Source organism: Strigops habroptila, chromosome 10 (genome assembly GCF_004027225.2).
Source record: "Strigops habroptila isolate Jane chromosome 10, bStrHab1.2.pri, whole genome shotgun sequence".
Taxonomy (NCBI): Eukaryota; Metazoa; Chordata; class Aves; order Psittaciformes; family Psittacidae; genus Strigops; species Strigops habroptila.
The window spans coordinates 20,988,016-21,005,541 of record NC_046359.1 but is presented as its reverse complement, the minus strand read 5'-3'; positions in this window follow the sequence as shown (position 1 = coordinate 21,005,541).

The following is a 17,526-nucleotide window of genomic DNA, read 5'->3' as shown; positions in this document are numbered from 1 at the left end:
CCCCAGAGATACTCAGCCATCATGAAAGCTCTGCATGTCATTATGAGAAGAGTGAAAAGCAAATGAACCAGCCATCTGAATGGTAGATACAGTGAAAAATAATTGAACATCCACTAAACAAAGGAAGAGAATGGATCTAATGAGGTTTGGTAATAACAGCCACTGCAGAAGTTCATAAGATAATGAGGGGAGGCAACAATAGGTCAAGAAAAACATGAGGGCAACTTGTTCAGCTGGCAGCAGCTCTGAGGTGCTATGGCAGCAAGACAGAGCAGCTAGAGACCAAGAGAAGCATATGTTTATTTTCCTTGCAAAATGAAAACATTTGAATTAGGATAGAGCTTAAAATAAAAGCAACCAATCTGCTAATTATAAAGCACAGCCCCACACAGCTTGTGTGCACAGATTTGTGCACATCATGCACAGAGTCGAGTCAAAGGAATACACTGTTTTCCATGACTCATCAGCAGTGGGCACAGAGACTCCTGTAAACATCATCAAGCAGAGTTTTATTCATTCTGAACTATACATTAGGGAGTTTAGTGGACGCTGTTTAAATTCTTCAAGCACCAGTCTGGAAAATCATGCTAACAAATAACCTACCTTTGTAATCTGCTGTGCACTGAACATAACAATAAGTCACAACAAGCTGTGCATCAATAGGCTATTGGCACACACTTTGGAGGCGTTCTGAGGACCAAAGCAGAAGGCTGAGTGCCTCCATCCATCTGAGAAGAGCACCGGCAGCCTACTAATGCACACCCTGGCTTGGCTAATTACTATAGCAACAGGGCTCATAAATTTCAAATTGTGGGTTTTCAAAAATATTTCTCAAAACACTTAAAGGTAACAGTCATCTCTCTTTTTAAAGAGTAGATAAGAGATACCAATCTTTTTTCTTTTTTTTTTTTTTTTTTTAAAAATGTATGACTTATCTTGAGGGCTGATTTTCAAAAGTTAGCATTAGTTTAGAAACAGATATTACAGTAAACACTTCAGACTTTATGCACTTATAGCCCCCAAGAATAGCAAGGGCCACTGTTGGCATGGGAGTTTGCTTTAATTGAAGGTTTTTTCCCCCCCAGATAGGGGAAAAAAACATGAAGAGCTGAGCTGATTTGCCCAAGGTCACAGAAGAATCTAGCAACAGCACAGAGATGATCCTGGTCCTCTACATTTCAAACTAGCCTTATAATGAGTGAAAAGTGTAATGGGGATAAATCATCAAAGGTTTCCTAAACCTTTTATAAACCCCATCTCTTCCCCATACAGGTAATCTCCTATCAAAACTGAACACCGAGAAAATTTTTTAATGACAAAATAGGGACTGCTTGGTGAGGAGGGGATACTGCTGGCAGAGGCAGGAACTGCATACACTGCAGAAACTTTATTCATGTTCTTTATCCTTAAAATCTGACTAAAAACCTGTATTTCTGATGGACACATAGAACAGAAGCTCTTTAAGGAATACAATGCAAGACCATTAAAGAACTACAGAAAATGTAAGAGATCGACCTACTTGCACCAGAGATACATACACAAGCAAGCAACAACCAGTATCCAGTTACCATTGTAATATCAGAGAGTTACTGCACATATAGACTGATGAAACAGATTTATAATTGGGAATTTTCTGGGCCCTCAGCCATTCTCAATTTTCCTACAACTGATGTAAAAATTGTCATGGGCAGACTTCGTCCAAACTGGTAACAATTTACCCATCTTACCTGCCCACTGAGGATCTGAATCTTCGGAGAAGAGAAGGTTTCCACAAAATAATCTCAACAAGCAAATTTACTCAGAAAAGAGAGAGGTGGGGAAATTCAAGAGAGGAACACACCTTAGAGGCCTTTATATTGCTGGGGCTGTTAAATGGGAAAGTTTATGGAAACAGCTGAGCTGACATTTGTTTAGTAAAATCATCTGTAGTGATAAGAATTATTCTCTGGACTTGCTAGCTGTCAGAGGAGTGCTGGTTTTACTGTAGGATATTGTACTTAAAAGAACCTGGGGAAACACTACAGCATGAAAAATATAATTAGACAAAGAAAATCTTAAGACCAAACAGAAACAAAAAACTAGCACATTGTAGAAATACATCAGATGATGTTATGAAGAAGTTTAAAGCAACTCTAGCCATTAATCACAAGACTTGAAGAAGAAACTTAAAGTATCAGGGAAAGTTTACATTTCGGGAAACTCTCATAACCACAAGCAGACAGTAAGACAAGCTACCAAGGAAAATGCTGGAATGACAGTTACAAGCAAAGGACTGGACATTTTTTCATCTTAGGAAGCTCAGGAATAATTAGCTCCGCTTTGCTGCAACCACATGGACTCTCTCCATCTCAACAATACACACAATTGCCTGCTCCAGAGAAGGCTACCAAGAGAAGTCTTTTATAAAAAATACTGGGTTCCCCTGTAGGGGGAAAGAAAATCCACACCACTGTCATGGTTTGAGCCCAGCCGGTAACTCGGAACCACGCAGCTGCTCGCTCACTCCCCCACTTCTTCCTCCCCCCGCTCCCAGAGGGATGGGGAGGAGAATCAAAAGAATGTAACTCCCACGGGTTGAGATAAGAGCAGTCCAGTAACTAAGGTATAATACAAAACCACTACTGCTACCACCAATGATAATAACGATAAGGGAAATAACAAGGGGAGAGGATACAATTGCTCACCACCCACCGACCGATACCCAGCCCAACCCAAGCAGTGATCTGGGCCTTCCGGGTAAACCCCCAGGTTTGTATACTGGGCATTACGTGCTGTGGTATGGAATACCCCTTTGGCCAGTTTGGGTCAGGTGTCCTGCCTCTGCTTCCTCCCAGCTTCCCCCTCCTCCCTGGCAGAGCATGAGACTGAGAAAGTCCTTGGTCGGAGTAAACATTACTTAGCAACAACGAAAAACATTGGTGTTATCAGCATTGTTCCCAGACTGAAAGTTAAAAAACACAGCACTGCACCAGCTACTAAGAAGGAGAAAAATGACTGCTATAGCTGAACCCAGGACGGTATCCACCCCTTATTCCATACCATTCACGTCATGCTCAGATCCCACATCTCTCAACACACCATCACCCCTGTCCCATATATACACATATATATACACCCACACTCACACACAGAGAAAGACATCATTCCCTAGCCCATGGACCAATCCCTGTAAAATTGCTGAATTCATCCAGTCCATGATGTCAGGCTCCATCTCTTGTAATAGTCTTTCAAGGCAGGAGGGACGGTGTGTAGTGTTGGGTTGTTGCCTGCTGATGACACTGCCAAACTCATCTGAGCTCGTCTGGTTTCCTCAAGATTCATTCTTTGTTGAGGTGATGATCGGAGGGAAGTCAGGGTCAGTTGCTGGCAACCTGAAGATATCTAGCTGGTGGGCTATAAAAGTGTTATAGAGCAGGCAGCAGCGTACAATTGAGTTCATTGGCTGTTTTACCCCAAAATCAAATCCCCTTGAGGTACACATCGGACTTCCCCATCTTCCCGCATTACCCACCAAGTATATCCAAGTCCCTGAGCAAAAGCAACCCCACGAGTGGGTTTGCCTTTACCTGAAGCAGGAATAACCCAGACTGTCTTCCCCAACAAATTCTTTATGTGCACCACAGGAACTTTATCCCCCTCTACAGTATGTAAAAGTTCTGATTGGGCTGGGCCAGTCCTGTTGGCAGATCCCCTAGTATTGACCAACCAGGTGGCTTCTGGTAAATGTGTATCCCAGTGTTTGAAAGTCCCACCACCCATTGCTCTCAGTGTAGTTTTTAACAGCCTATTGTACCGTTCGATTTTCCCAGAGGCTGGTGCATGGTAGGGGATGTGGTATACCCACTCAATGCCATGCTCTTTGGCCCAAGTGTCTATAAGGTTGTTCCAGAAATGAGTCCCATTGTCTGACTCAATTCTCTCTGGGGTGCCATGTCGCCACAAGACTTGTTTCTCAAGGCCCAGGATAGTGTTCTGGGCAGTGGCGTGGGGCACAGCGTATGTTTCCAGCCATCCGGTGGTTGCTTCCACCATGGTAAGCACATAGCGCTTGCCATGGCGGGTTGGTGGGAGTGTGATATAGTCAATCTGCCAGGCCTCCCCATACTTGTACTTCAGCCATCGTCCTCCATACCAGAGAGGCTTTAGCTGTTTGGCTTGCTTAATTGCAGCACATGTTTCACATTCGTGAATAACCTGGGCAATAGTGTCCATTGTTAAGTCCACCCCTCGATCACGAGCCCATCTGTATGTTGCATCTCTGCCTTGATGGCCTGAGGTGTCATGGGCCCACCGGGCTAAAAATAATTCACCTTTATGTTGCCAATCTAAGTCCATCTGAGCCACTTCAATCTTAGCAGCTTTATCCACTTGCTGGTTGTTCCAGTGTTCCTCAGTGGCCCGACCCTTGGGTACATGAGCATCTACGTGGCGTACCTTCACCACCAGGTTCTGCACCCGAGCAGCAATATCTTGCCACAATGCAGCAGCCCAAATGGGTTTACTTCTGCGTTGCCAGTTGCTCTGCTTCCATTGCTGCAACCACCCCCACAGGGCATTTGCCACCATCCATGAGTCAGTATAGAGATAAAGTACTGGCCATTTTTCTCGTTCAGCAATGTCCAAGGCCAGCTGGATGGCTTTCACCTCTGCAAACTGACTCGATTCACCCTCTCCCTCAGCAGTTTCTGCAACTTGTCTCAGGGGACTCCACACAGCTGCCTTCCATCTCCGATGCTTTCCCACAATACGGCAGGACCCATCAGTAAACAAGGCATATTGCTTTTCACTCTCTGACAGTTCATTATATGGTGGGGCCTCTTCAGCATGCATCACCTCTTCTTCTGGTGACATCCCAAAATCTTTGCCCTCTGGGCAGCCCATGATGACTTCTAGAACTCCTGGATGACTGGGATTTCCTATTCGAGCTCGTTGTGTAGTTAGTGTGGCCCACTAACTCCATGTAGCATCGTTGCGTGATGTGTAGAGGATGAACCCTGCCTTTGAACATCCAGCCCAGCACAGGCAACCAGGGTGCCAGGAGGAGCTGCACTTCAGTTTCAATCACTTCTGAAGCAGCTCAAACCCCTTCATAGGCTGCCAGTATCTCTTTTTCAGTGGGAGTATAGCTGGCCTCGGATCCTTTATATCCCCAACTCCAAAAGCTGAGGGGTCGACCTCTAGTCTCCCCTGGAGCTTTCTGCCAGAGGCTCCAGGTAGGACCATTCTCCCCGGTTGTGGTATAGAGCACATTTTTCACGTCTGGCCCGGCCCGGACTGGTCCAAGGGCTACTGCATGAACTATTTCTCGTTTAATTTGTTCAAAGGCTTGTTGTTGCTCAGGGCCCCATTTGAAATCATTCTTCTTCTGGGTCACGTGGTAGAGAGGGCTTACAATCGAACTGTAATTTGGGATGTGCATTTTCCAGAACCCCACAACACCTAAGAAAGCTTATGTTTCTTTCTTGATAGTTGGTGGAGACATTGCTGTTATCTTGTTGATCACGTCTGTGGGGACCTGGCGACATCCATCTTGCCATTTTATTCCCAAAAATTGAATCTCCTGTGCAGGTCCCTTGACCTTACTCCGTTTTATGGCAAAACCGGCCTTCAGCAGGATTTGGATTATCTTCCTCCCTTTCTCAAAAACTTCTTCCGCTTTGCACCCCACACGATGATGTCATCAATGTATTGCAGGTGTTCTGGAGCTTGCCCCCGTTCCAGTCCAGTCTGAATCAATCCATGGCGGGTGGTAGGGCTGTGTTTCCACCCCTGGGCCAGCCGGTTCCAAGTGTATTGGATGCCCCTCCAAGTGAAAGCAAACTGTGGACTGCATTCTGCTGCCAAAGGGATTGAGAAAAATGCATTGGCAATATCAATTGTGGCATACCACTTGGCTGCCTTTGACTCCAGTTCATATTAAGTTCTAGCATGTCCAGTACGGCAGCACTCAATGGTGGTGTGACTTCGTTCAGGCCACGATAGTCTGCTGTTAGTCTCCACTCTCCATTAGACTTTTGCAGGGGCCATACGGGGCTATTAAAAGGTGAGCGAGTCCTGCTGATCACTCCTTGGCTCTCCAGCCTACGGATCAGCTTATGGATGGGAATCAAGGAGTCTCGGTTGGTGCAATATTGCCGCCGGTGCACTGTTGTGGTCGCAATTGGCCCTTGTTCAGTGGTGAAGTTCCCAAGCACTGGAGGGGCCCATTGGCCTAGATACTTGCCCATACTATCCCACACACCCTGCCACTCATGACTGTCCAGCCTCGGGGAAAATCTCTTGGTGGTCCTCCTGTATCATCGTCTAACCCTAGACCAGATTTGAACCCGATACTGCTTAACTTTTGAGATCAGACAAAATAGGGTGTTCCCAGGGCGGGATGGCCATGGGTAAAACACACTCCATATGTTTGCCAACATGCTGATCCCCAGCACAATCAGCAGGCAGGTCTCAAGGGTATTCAAAGGCCATCTAAAACCTTCAGAACTCTCAACTGCTGTTGCAAGTAGGCTGGTGGGGGAACGGGGGGTAAAAGGGAATGCCTCCTTCCTAAGATGACCCCACGAGGAGGAAAAAAAAAAAAAAAAAAAAAAGGAGATATGCAATTGCTAAAATATTTCATTATATATCTCCCAAAGTATAGAGGTGATGGCCACACTGGAAACACAAACCAGACCAGTTTCATGATCAATGAGTCTGTTGTATTACAAGTCATTACCATGAAGTACAGTGAAACAAGAACCTTAGCCCAGGCCCCCCAGCCGATAAACGCTAAAATGGCAAATACTGGCTGTACGTAAGGTACAACATGCTGAAACTCTGAGATCAAGCGCAACAAGTCTGAGAGCCAAATAATCACCATTGTGAGGAGTAGTAACAATGAATGCTTATCACAAATATGATTAGACACACTCTGGTCAGATCTGTCGTTATCTCAACCCTTCGTGCCCCACGTTGGGTGCCACAAAGAACTGTCGTGGTTTGAGCCCAGCCGGTAACTCGGCACCACGCAGCTGCTCGCTCACTCCCCCACTTCTTCCTCCCCCCGCTCCCAGAGGGATGGGGAGGAGAATCAAAAGAATATAACTCCCACGGGTTGAGATAAGAGCAGTCCAGTAACTAAGGTATAATACAAAACCACTACTGCTACCACCAATGATAATAACGATAAGGGAAATAACAAGGGGAGAGGATACAATTGCTCACCACCCACCGACCGATACCCAGCCCAACCCAAGCAGTGATCTGGGCCTTCCAGGTAACCCCCCCAGGTTTGTATACTGGGCATGACATGCTGTGGAATTGAATACCCCTTTGGTTAGTTCGGGTCAGGTGTCCTGCCTCTGCTTCCTCCCAGCTTCCCCCTCCTCCCTGGCAGAGCATGAGACTGAGAAAGTCCTTGGTCGGAGTAAACATTACTTAGCAACAACGAAAAACATTGGTGTTATCAGCATTGTTCCCAGACTGAAAGTTAAGAAACACAGCACTGCACCAGCTACTAAGAAGGAGAAAAATGACTGCTGTAGCTGAACCCAGGACAACCACATAACCCACAAAGAAGTTGCACAGTGCCACCATCTGCACAAAATTCAGCACTCAGGCGGAGCTATGCCAGGTTTCAATCAGACCTTTCAAGCCAAAACACAAAGCAGTATAATTATGCTGACACTTCATACACAGCTTTCTTTGGAATACACCAGGAAACTGTTTTCTTACACCAAGGAACACTTCAAAAGACACTCAGAAGTGAAAAGTAATCACTATTATGCAATAACATTATGTTAATGCCATTCCATGTTTCAGGCCACCTCTCCTACTACACAAGAGCTTTCCTGTACAAGATAAAGCACAATTACAAGCTAGCATTACAGCTAAAGATAATGCTCTCAGAAAGCGAGGCAGAACTTCTGCAAACATAGTTTATTAAGCTTTGGGTTTTATTTATCTCAGTCTGACAACTGGGCAACTGCTCACATCAGTGAAAAGGCAATCTCCCATGTAATAAATTTTCTAAACTCTGGAATATATTATGCACACCACATCTCCTCTCTAAAACCAGTGTTCCAACTGGTTTTAGCTTCCACCCATGGCTTCCAAACATGTCAATGCTCATTAGTATTAAGTTTCTTGATTTTGTCCAGATTTTTAACTAAAAAGCCCCATCAAATTAGCTTCAAGTCTAGCTTCATAGCTTCTAGACTGGATGCTGCAGCCTTTCAGAAGTAAGGGTGGTTTAGGTCAAGGAGGAGATTTGTGCCTATCTTGAATATATCCTGAAACAAGGACCTCTCAAAAGTTCTTCTTGATTTCTTTTACTATATTTCAACCTTAACTATTTATATTGGCATGATGCAAGACATTTAATCTCATTTCTTGGCATTGGATCTTGGCCCTGTCCTTGAGGCAAGATGTTGTTTCTCATACTGTTGAGAATCAGAAGAGAAAAGGTTTTAGGACACCTTCATAGTTCCTAGATGTGGAACCAACAAGAGCATAGTGTCCAGCCCAAATGATATTTCAATTTATTTCAGCCACACATGGATCTAAAGAGCCCACACAAAGTCGAACAGCTAAGATGTAGCTTAGATGAATGTGAGCCATACCTCCTCCAAGCACATGGTACCACAGCACTGCTGGTGGCCCTCTGCCACCCACAGGCAATTCCTCCACAGCTGGCTAAGATGAAGTGGTGGGATGGGCTGAAGAGATGCCAAATCTTCACCAAAAGATAGAAATTATGCTGTCTCAGCCTAAAGTCTTCCATGTTTCCTCATAACAACACTTCAGAACACTAGTTTGCTAACTGCTCATCCAACCACACACGCTCTTCGGTTAGTTTTCTGGCTGTCTGCTGTGAAACATTGTCCACAAAACGAGGGGTAGAAGCAAAATCTATTCAGTTCCTCTCACCAGACCAGCTGGATCACCACTGCAGTTCACAGAATCTGATCACACATTTCCCTCATCTTCTCTTTGCCCTTATTTTCTTTCTCTCTCAATTTCTCATTCTCTTTTTTGCTTGTTGGATCTTCCAGGTGTCCTGGAAGGGTTTGGTCAAACAGCACATTAAGCTACACTGAAAGTTGCAGATGCATCTATTTTTATACTAAGTTGTTGAATCTTCTACCTTGGTGTCTTTTACTTGCAGTAGGAGCTCTCTCCAGTATAAACAAATGCTACTTCTGGGCTAGATGGAGCAGTGCAAAAGAAATGCTTTTCTCCTGTGAGCCAGCAGCTTCAGACAGGGTGGAGAGGGCTACAAAACAGGGCAACCACAAGCAGCCTTTGTAAGAACAGATACTGCCTTCTTAATTCTGCTATAGGCTTCATTCAGTATGACATGAGGGAGAAGGCATTTTGTGGAAGAGAGGTCTGCCTCTCCCTGCACCAGAGCATAAAAGCCACCCAGACCCCTAGATATGGGAGTTAGGTCTTACTTTCAGAAGTAATTCTGTAGTACTCATTACCTTGAAACACACAGAAGATTAGAAATTGGGTAGTAATAGCACCTTGGAGCAGGACTAGAGAGGATTATCCTTCATAATCATGTTTATCCATCCAGTTTATTCTCTTTTGGGGAAAAAAAAATTCTAAACATCTTTGAAAATAACCCTAGTAAGGTACTCCAGATGTCCATTAGCTACTTCCAAAAATACACACAGCAAGAACATCTTCCATGAGAAAATTTTCCCTACTGCACAGTGCAAACTTTTCTCCCCAGTGCAACAGCATTCATGATGCAAAAGAAGTCAGCCCTGTAACAAAGAGGTTATGAGGATTTAATTCCAGATAGCTGCTGCAACTCCAAAATTATAGAAACAGACATTTCTGAATTGATTCCCTCATTCCTTCATCTGGCAGAATGCAGAAGTTTCACTCAAACCAGTTAGGTGGCTCCAGGCCTCCTAGTGCGTTAAAAAAAATGACAATTCTTGCTTACCTCCTGAGATTTAAAACCCAACAGCCTCCCTCCAGGTCTAGGGAGCCTGAGGCAGGTGAAAAGCAGTCTTGATTTTGCTGTAAGGCAGCACCGTTCTATTCTTTGTCATAAAATGCCAGCATTCATTATGCATTCACCTGCTACATATGAAAGAGCAATGGGATTACTGCCTGTGAACCTTAAGGGCATCAGGGAGCAATACAGCTTTAACTGTCATTAAGATTTAAGTAGCTTTTGTACCAAAAGAAGTTCAGACTTCCTCCCCCAATTAGCCTTCTCTCCTCAAAGCCTGCTTACAAACCTACACATCTTACTTGGACTTTATACTGGAAAGATAAAGATCTGTTTTGGAAGACCTGATGCTCCTGAGGGCAGAAGGTCACCAGACAATGCCTATGCTCATTCTACTGACTTGTCTACCTTCAGAATAACAGTAAGGACGCTGGCTTGTAGGCCAGATGAAAGCACTTACGATCCTCATTTGCTGCAGGTTGATTTAAGATCTCTAGCTGCAATTCTCATAAGGAATTCATTATTTCATGAAATGGGAACAGTTCTTGCCCATTGCTCCCTACTTAAGCTGCATTTGAGGCCATCAGGTCTGGGCCTAGTGCTGATAAGTCCTTAACATAAATAAGCTGTCACACATCACAGGATACAACGAGCAGGCAGGGAAGCACAAGTGGCAGGGAAAGCATCCTGTCAGAATCAACCTGTACTACTACCAGGCAGAGTCATCTGCAAGCTGTTGCACACACAGCACTCACTAGCAGCAGCAGTCCCATGTGGGCAAATGGTATTAAATGCACAAGCAATGTTCTCATACAGGCCTGCCTAATTGTTGCCCCCTTTTTCACATTTTAAATAATTCCTCTTGTATGTTTCTTCCAGCACCAGCCCTTTATCGCAGAAGACTAACATGTTCATAGATGTGGTACTAACCACTGCAAAAATTACAAACTGAGTCTATGGTGAAAGTGAATTATGGCGGAGCCACAAGCGTGGACAAGAACAAGACAGACAAGGACAAGACCCCCCTCCAGCCACCAAGTTCTATCACAGTTACTAAAACAGGAGTCGATAAGGATTACACCTACGTAATGCTGATAATTGTCAACCAGCAAAGAGAGGTCTTGCTGCAACATTGCTGGGACCTCACTTACGGAAAGAGGGAACAGAAAACTTATCAGGTCATCTGTCAGGTCAACTGCTACACAAGCCTTTTTATTTGAGCTCCAAGTTGGGTACTTCCTATAGTTCTGTTCCTGCACAATCTCTTTTTTCTGGCCATAGATATCATCCTAACAGAGGTGATTGCTGCATGCAACCAAAGTGCCATGTTGGCTTTTTCTGAGGCCATTTCAGTATCTCCCATAAGCACCCTAGGAAATAAATATCACTCAAGTGCCTTCTGTCCCATTTTTCCCATATCCTCTGCTGCCACCTCCTTATTTTTGTTATAGCATTTAGACATGCTAAAAAAATATCATATCAGAAAGTAAGCTTCTAAATGTGCAATGATTTAAGCTGCAGTTTAATCCTACTAAGGAAGGTTATTATTCTCAGTAATTCAGCTTACAAAGTTCTGCCCTTGCCAGAGAACTGAATGGCAGGGTTTTTCTTTCATGCCAAAGACCAATTACAGCAAGGTTTTACTAAAACAATTTAAGCCTCCATGCCCCCTTTATGTTTTTCATGCTGGGAATATCATATGTTTTGATAGGTTTGTATTAGGCAGTTTTTCATGGCTGGAGATTTCAAACACTGTGATTGTCTTGCCAGGAATCACATAGGGGGCTTTCCTTTAGAAATTCAGCTGCTACGATTGTCCTGCCAGGACTCATATAGCTGTGTCCTGATGTGGAATGCCCTACAGTTTTACTGTGCTAAGAATTTAACTCGTATGTTTACCTTGAAAGGAATATATGGGAATACCAGCATTGAACTATTTCACTCTGACTTGTCCGAGTTCCAGGATGTGATTTCACCTCACTTCACAGGGTTTGTACCAATTAGCAGGCATGGAGGGACCTCCTTTCTGAATAGGCACATAACAGCTCAGAGCGGATTCAGTTTGTTTTTCCAAGTGAGTTATTTATGTGAAATTCCCTTACAGTCCCTCAAGCTTCAGCTCCCTTTTCAGAGCAGCCACTGTGCTTGCCTGGGTGAAGATCCTGTGTACATGTCTGAATCACATTTCTCCTGCTCCTCTGACTGTAGGTGCCACCCCAAACTGGGACATAAGGAACATATCCCAAGCAAGCTGAAGTGCAGGACAGAGTGCCTTCATTGAGGGCCCTTTTGCAATAAGGAGCATGTCGACAGGCTTGACCCCTTCCAGTGCAGAGTGGCAATATACTAAGCAGCTGCAATTAGTAGAGGCTGATGAAGTGCCTTTGTCATAGCGGCAAAGAGAAGCAGAAGCCAAGGGAACAGCAGTTATTGTTGCAACATACACCAATTTGAGTACTATGGGAAGGGAAACATTCTCTTGAATAGAAGCAAATGTACTGTTAGGAAACTAACCTTTCAAACTCACTTGTCCATCTTGCTCCCAAAATACCTCTCACATGTACAGCTCCTATGACCAAAAAGCAACTTGAAAGTTTTTGTGCATTCTTCCTACCTAGTGACTTGGTTACACTGTAAAAAAGGGGCTGTAATTCCTCTGGCTATATCCACACCCTGGGGTGCCTCCCTACCATTTGCTCTTCGAAGAGAGTGCTGATTTGAGCCAGATAGCGGGAATTCACATCTGGAAAAGACACCTGCCCAACACTTACTATACAGTCCCTTTGTACAGTCTGCTTCACACAGACTGGACACATCTGCTTTTTTCTGACACACTGCAACCATTGGAATAGAAAATCCTAATGTTTTCATTTTCAAAAAAGACTCATCAGGTCCATGCAACACAAAGCATAGTTAGTGGTGATGCAGCAGAAGTTTATTTTGCAAGACAAAAATCAGACTTGCTGCTGCAAGTCACAAGTAAACAAAAGACCACAAGTAAAACAAATTTAAACAAAACCTTGAGTTAGACTTGTCAGCAGGAATCCTTCTGAGCTTTCAGTGTCCTTCCACTAGCTCTTCTACAATGAGAGATCAGACCAACACATCCCACCAGGCCGTGCGCTCAGCTTCCCTTCAAATGCTTCTGCATCTCCTTGGTTTTGAATGTAGCTCTACCTGACAGACAGCTGCTCGCTCTGCCTGAAGGCCTCCAAGTGCTATGTTCCACAAGCAACTGGGAGCATAGAACCTCAAGAGGAGCTTATATGTGTGGGAGACAAAGCTTCTCAAGAAAGAGGATATAAACCATGAAAATTTTTGCAATCATTGAAGGTGACTGCAGACACCACGATTTTCATACTTTTTAAAGTATTTTTAAACTCTGCTCACCCCCACTCCCAAAGCTTTCTTCTTCCCTTCTCAGAAAAGATCATAAATTATGAAACAGATTTAAACCAAAATCTGTCTGCTTTTATAGCTCATTCAAACAACTAACGGATTTTCTGGCATACAACCACCAGCCCAGCATACATCTTTGTTATTGGCTATAGCTGTTGAGAAATCTCACCTGTTATAGCAGTATCACCAATTCATTGATAGTATACATGCACAAACTGGGCATTTGAGTATGGGATAACATAATCAAAGATATTACTGCAGTCCTTTCAAGTGTTTGTGGTTTGTTTTTCCTTTCCTCCTCCAGCATACAGAAACAAGTGATAATGCTTCATCCTATTTAAACTGCAGTATTTTCAAAATTCCTTCAGCAATATTGGCCTTTGCAGATTTATTCATCTATGCAGATTCATGCAGATCCTGCCATCCTCAGAAGTTTGCCAGTTCTAAGTGAGGTAATATATTTTTCTAGGCTGGGTTACACCAAGACTTTTGCTTTCATGACACCCTTCAGTGTTTCCAGAATGGAAAGTTTAAGGTTTCCTGAATAAATCTTAAAATGTGGAATCTTAGTGACAAACATTTTGGCTAAGAACCTTCAGACCTCTCATCTATAGAATTTCATTTGCGTTTTATTCACAAAAATAGCCTCTACATGAAAAATGTAATTGAATATTGTCCAGGTTGCTTCCAGATATTGAACCACATACTAGAGACAGGAAGCAGATAAGATTATTTGGTAGATGTATGCATGTCAAAATGCCTGCTAGCTGCTCTTCAACCCAAGCCATTTTACTCAGCAATGAAATAACATCTGAAGAAGGACTTCCAGAAATGCCACTTCAGCCCCAATTAATCAAACCTTGCTCTAAACCACTGCATATCATTCAGAGGGGCAGGCTTCCAGAACATCAGGAGGTGTAGAGAAGGAGTGTGCACAGCACTGCAGGCAAGGAAACTACTCATTCAGGGCAGCAAAAGAGTGCTCTTGTGAAGCAACATCAGGGTTCTGATATGCTTAAGATTTGCAGCCAGTGTCACTGTGCTGTCTTGCATCCCTGGGCACACAGTAAGCTTCACAGGCACACATCCCACTGCACTGCTGTTTGTGCGCATAGTATAAGGATATGTAACCCAGTTCACAGAGTTATTGAAAGTCCAATTTCAAGATTAGGCACAGCAGATTGAACGTGTACCTGCTATTATTTGTAATAAGAACACACATTTGCTTGCAGCGCTGAACATTTGCCTCTTTCAATTATTTGTCAAATTACAAGAAGATAGCTCATCACTAAGCTTAATGATTGAAAGGGACTATTTGTACTGCTTTCTATGTAGTATATTTCCCAGCATCACACAAAGACTGGAGTGAAAATCTCTCCTAATACAGGGACGTGTGATACATTGTATATTCGTTTCTGATCACACAGGGACACCTATATGTAGAACTATGAGCACAGGTTTGTTTAGGCTCCAAACAAAGTGAAACTGTTTTGAGAACTTCAGTGAAGAATGGTGTGGACTTCGGTAAAGACTTAGATTTGAGCACCCCTGCTTTGATCTTACTCTCAACTGTGCTATGGGATAGTCTATGCAATTTAGAGTATTCAGGAGCTTTTGTGCCCAAATCACCTTGTTAAGCATTAGGCTTCTCTCTCAGCACCTCTGAGCTATCACTAAGCTACAGTGGGGGAGCAATAAACTGGCAGATAAAGACTCTCACACATTGCAAATACCATCTCACTTTACAACAGCCTCAAGCAACACAGGGCCTATGGTCTGCCTGTAGGATAGAAGGAACAATTAGAAAGAAGTTAAATAATTATTTCTGAGTTTATATTGAATAAGATAATTAAGTAGCATAGCACTCAACTCCATGAAGTACATACTCAGCCAGAATTATCAGCAAACGTTATTTTGTGAAAGATGGCTATTGATGTCAAAGGGCCTTTATGTCAGGAATGGTCCATCTCATGGAAAACACAGTACATATACTTTAGAAATGACTACATTTATATATTTCTGACATTTGATAAGAAACAGCAGTGCTGTAATATTTTTATGAAAACAAATGCTAGCATTTGTTCTAAAGTGGATAAAAGAAAAACCATAATCTTCTGAGTTATGAGGAAGTATTTTTTACACTAGTACTATGAGAGCTCAAATTCACTGCCTTCATAATTACACAGAGTCAAGCTCCTCTTTTTATCTGCCTGAAGGCAGAAGAACTTTCCTAGGGGCATAAATTATGGGACAGCTGGGTTCTTTCATCTATCATCTTTCATCACAGTGCTATCACTTGAAGCCTTCACCACTACCCTTTTATGCTCCAACACTTCTTCAGTTCCCTTCTACTCACAAGGCAAAGTGCTTGACTCTTTTCTTTAAAAAAGTTCAATACTTTTTTATGCTGCTGTAATTGCAACCCGCATCTTTTCCAATCTGATATTTATTCATGTTTATTTTACATACTCACTTACTGAAAATGGCCAACATTGCCTCTTCAATCTTGGATCTATCCCAGCCTTTTCTAAGACATTGTTTTCTTTTGTGCTGTGTTGGGGGTGTGTGGAATGCATTGTTCATTTACGGTCTGTTGTAGTGCCTGGGGCTCTTCTCTCAGTGCTGACATCACTATTTCTAGCACAGGTGCTTGTGCCCAAATTAAAAGGAATGAACATAGGTCCCAATTAATTGCATTCAGGCTGGCAGTTTGTTCATATCTTTATCGGAGTGACAGGTGAGAGTACAGAAATGCTCTAGCACCCAGAACATCCCCTCTGTCCTTGCTATGCACTTTGGCCTAGTGCTCAGAAGCTAGGACATAGTGAGAGCATTTGTGGTTTTCCAAGTTATTATCTTGCCTGATCTTATTTGCCACAATACACATTTCTCAGTCTCAGATGTTTCTCTTCTCTGCCTTTAGACTCTTATCCTGTGGTATTTGGGATTCATTGTTATGGGAAAAAAAAAAAACACAAACCAACTTTCTCCATGATCTTCAGTACTCTTCTGCTTAGTTAATAATAGTGGTAACTGCTAGTTCTTGGTCTTTCAGTAGCTGTATTTGAGTAGGTGGTCCCGAAACCCTGCCATGATCTTAATTTCTTTCCATGGTTCAGTTAATTCAGGTATTTCTCAGTATACAGATATGGTTCACTTTGTGTGCTCAGCCACCAAGGCAGATGCCACATTTTGAAAGGGTATGTGATAAGATACTAATGTTATTTATTCATTGCAAATAGCATCTGGCCCTGGGGTCTGAAGATCTCCATGTGTGACTTTGGGGTTAGGGAGACAAAACAAGAGGATTTAATGCCAGTGTAAGCTTCCAACAAGCATCTAAATGTGGCATACTTCTGTCTCAAATCTAAAGTTTTACAGCTCTCCACAACTATTTTATTCTCTCCAGACACTGCCGAAACTCACTTCCTTATTTAAGTAGATCCTCTAGAACTAAGGTCTTGTAATTAAACTCACTGGGCCATAATTCCCATGTCCTTTTTTCTTTCCTGCAAGTATATTTGTCCTTTTGAAACCTCACCTGTCCTCTATGACTTCTCCAAATTAACTGAAAATGGATCTAATTAACCAGTTCACTGAGCACACCATGTTAAATTTCATCTGTCTGCTGATTTGAATATGCTCAGATTCTCCAGATTTTCCCTGATTTGTGACTTTCCCTTCTTTCCTGTCAGCTTTATCAAAGCTCTTGCTGTGTTCATTTCTAAAGTGAACATTGAGGCAAAAATAATAGCTAAGCACTTTGACCTCCAGAAGTTTATCCCAGAGGACAAACTAAGCATGCACTTCCATCATCCCAAAAATCAGTGTGTTACTTACATAAAAATACACATATTCATTCTTCACCTCACTCCACAAATGGCAGCTAATGACTGATGAGGAACAAATATGACTCTTCTGTACAGCCGTCAGTTTTTATTTAGTTGCATTACCAGCTTTCATAGTCTAGTTCTCCACTACAGTGACCCTTCAGTGAAACATGATGCACATCCCTTTATATAAGCAAGTTCACAGACTTAAGGCTGCTACTGATTAGCTGACACTTCAGTCTATTAGTTGTATGAGGTCTCCAGATGGTTTCCTGGAGTTACAAATGTGTTTAGCTGTGGACAAGTGCTTAAATATAGCTGAGATCTGTATCTTTTTCAGTGTCC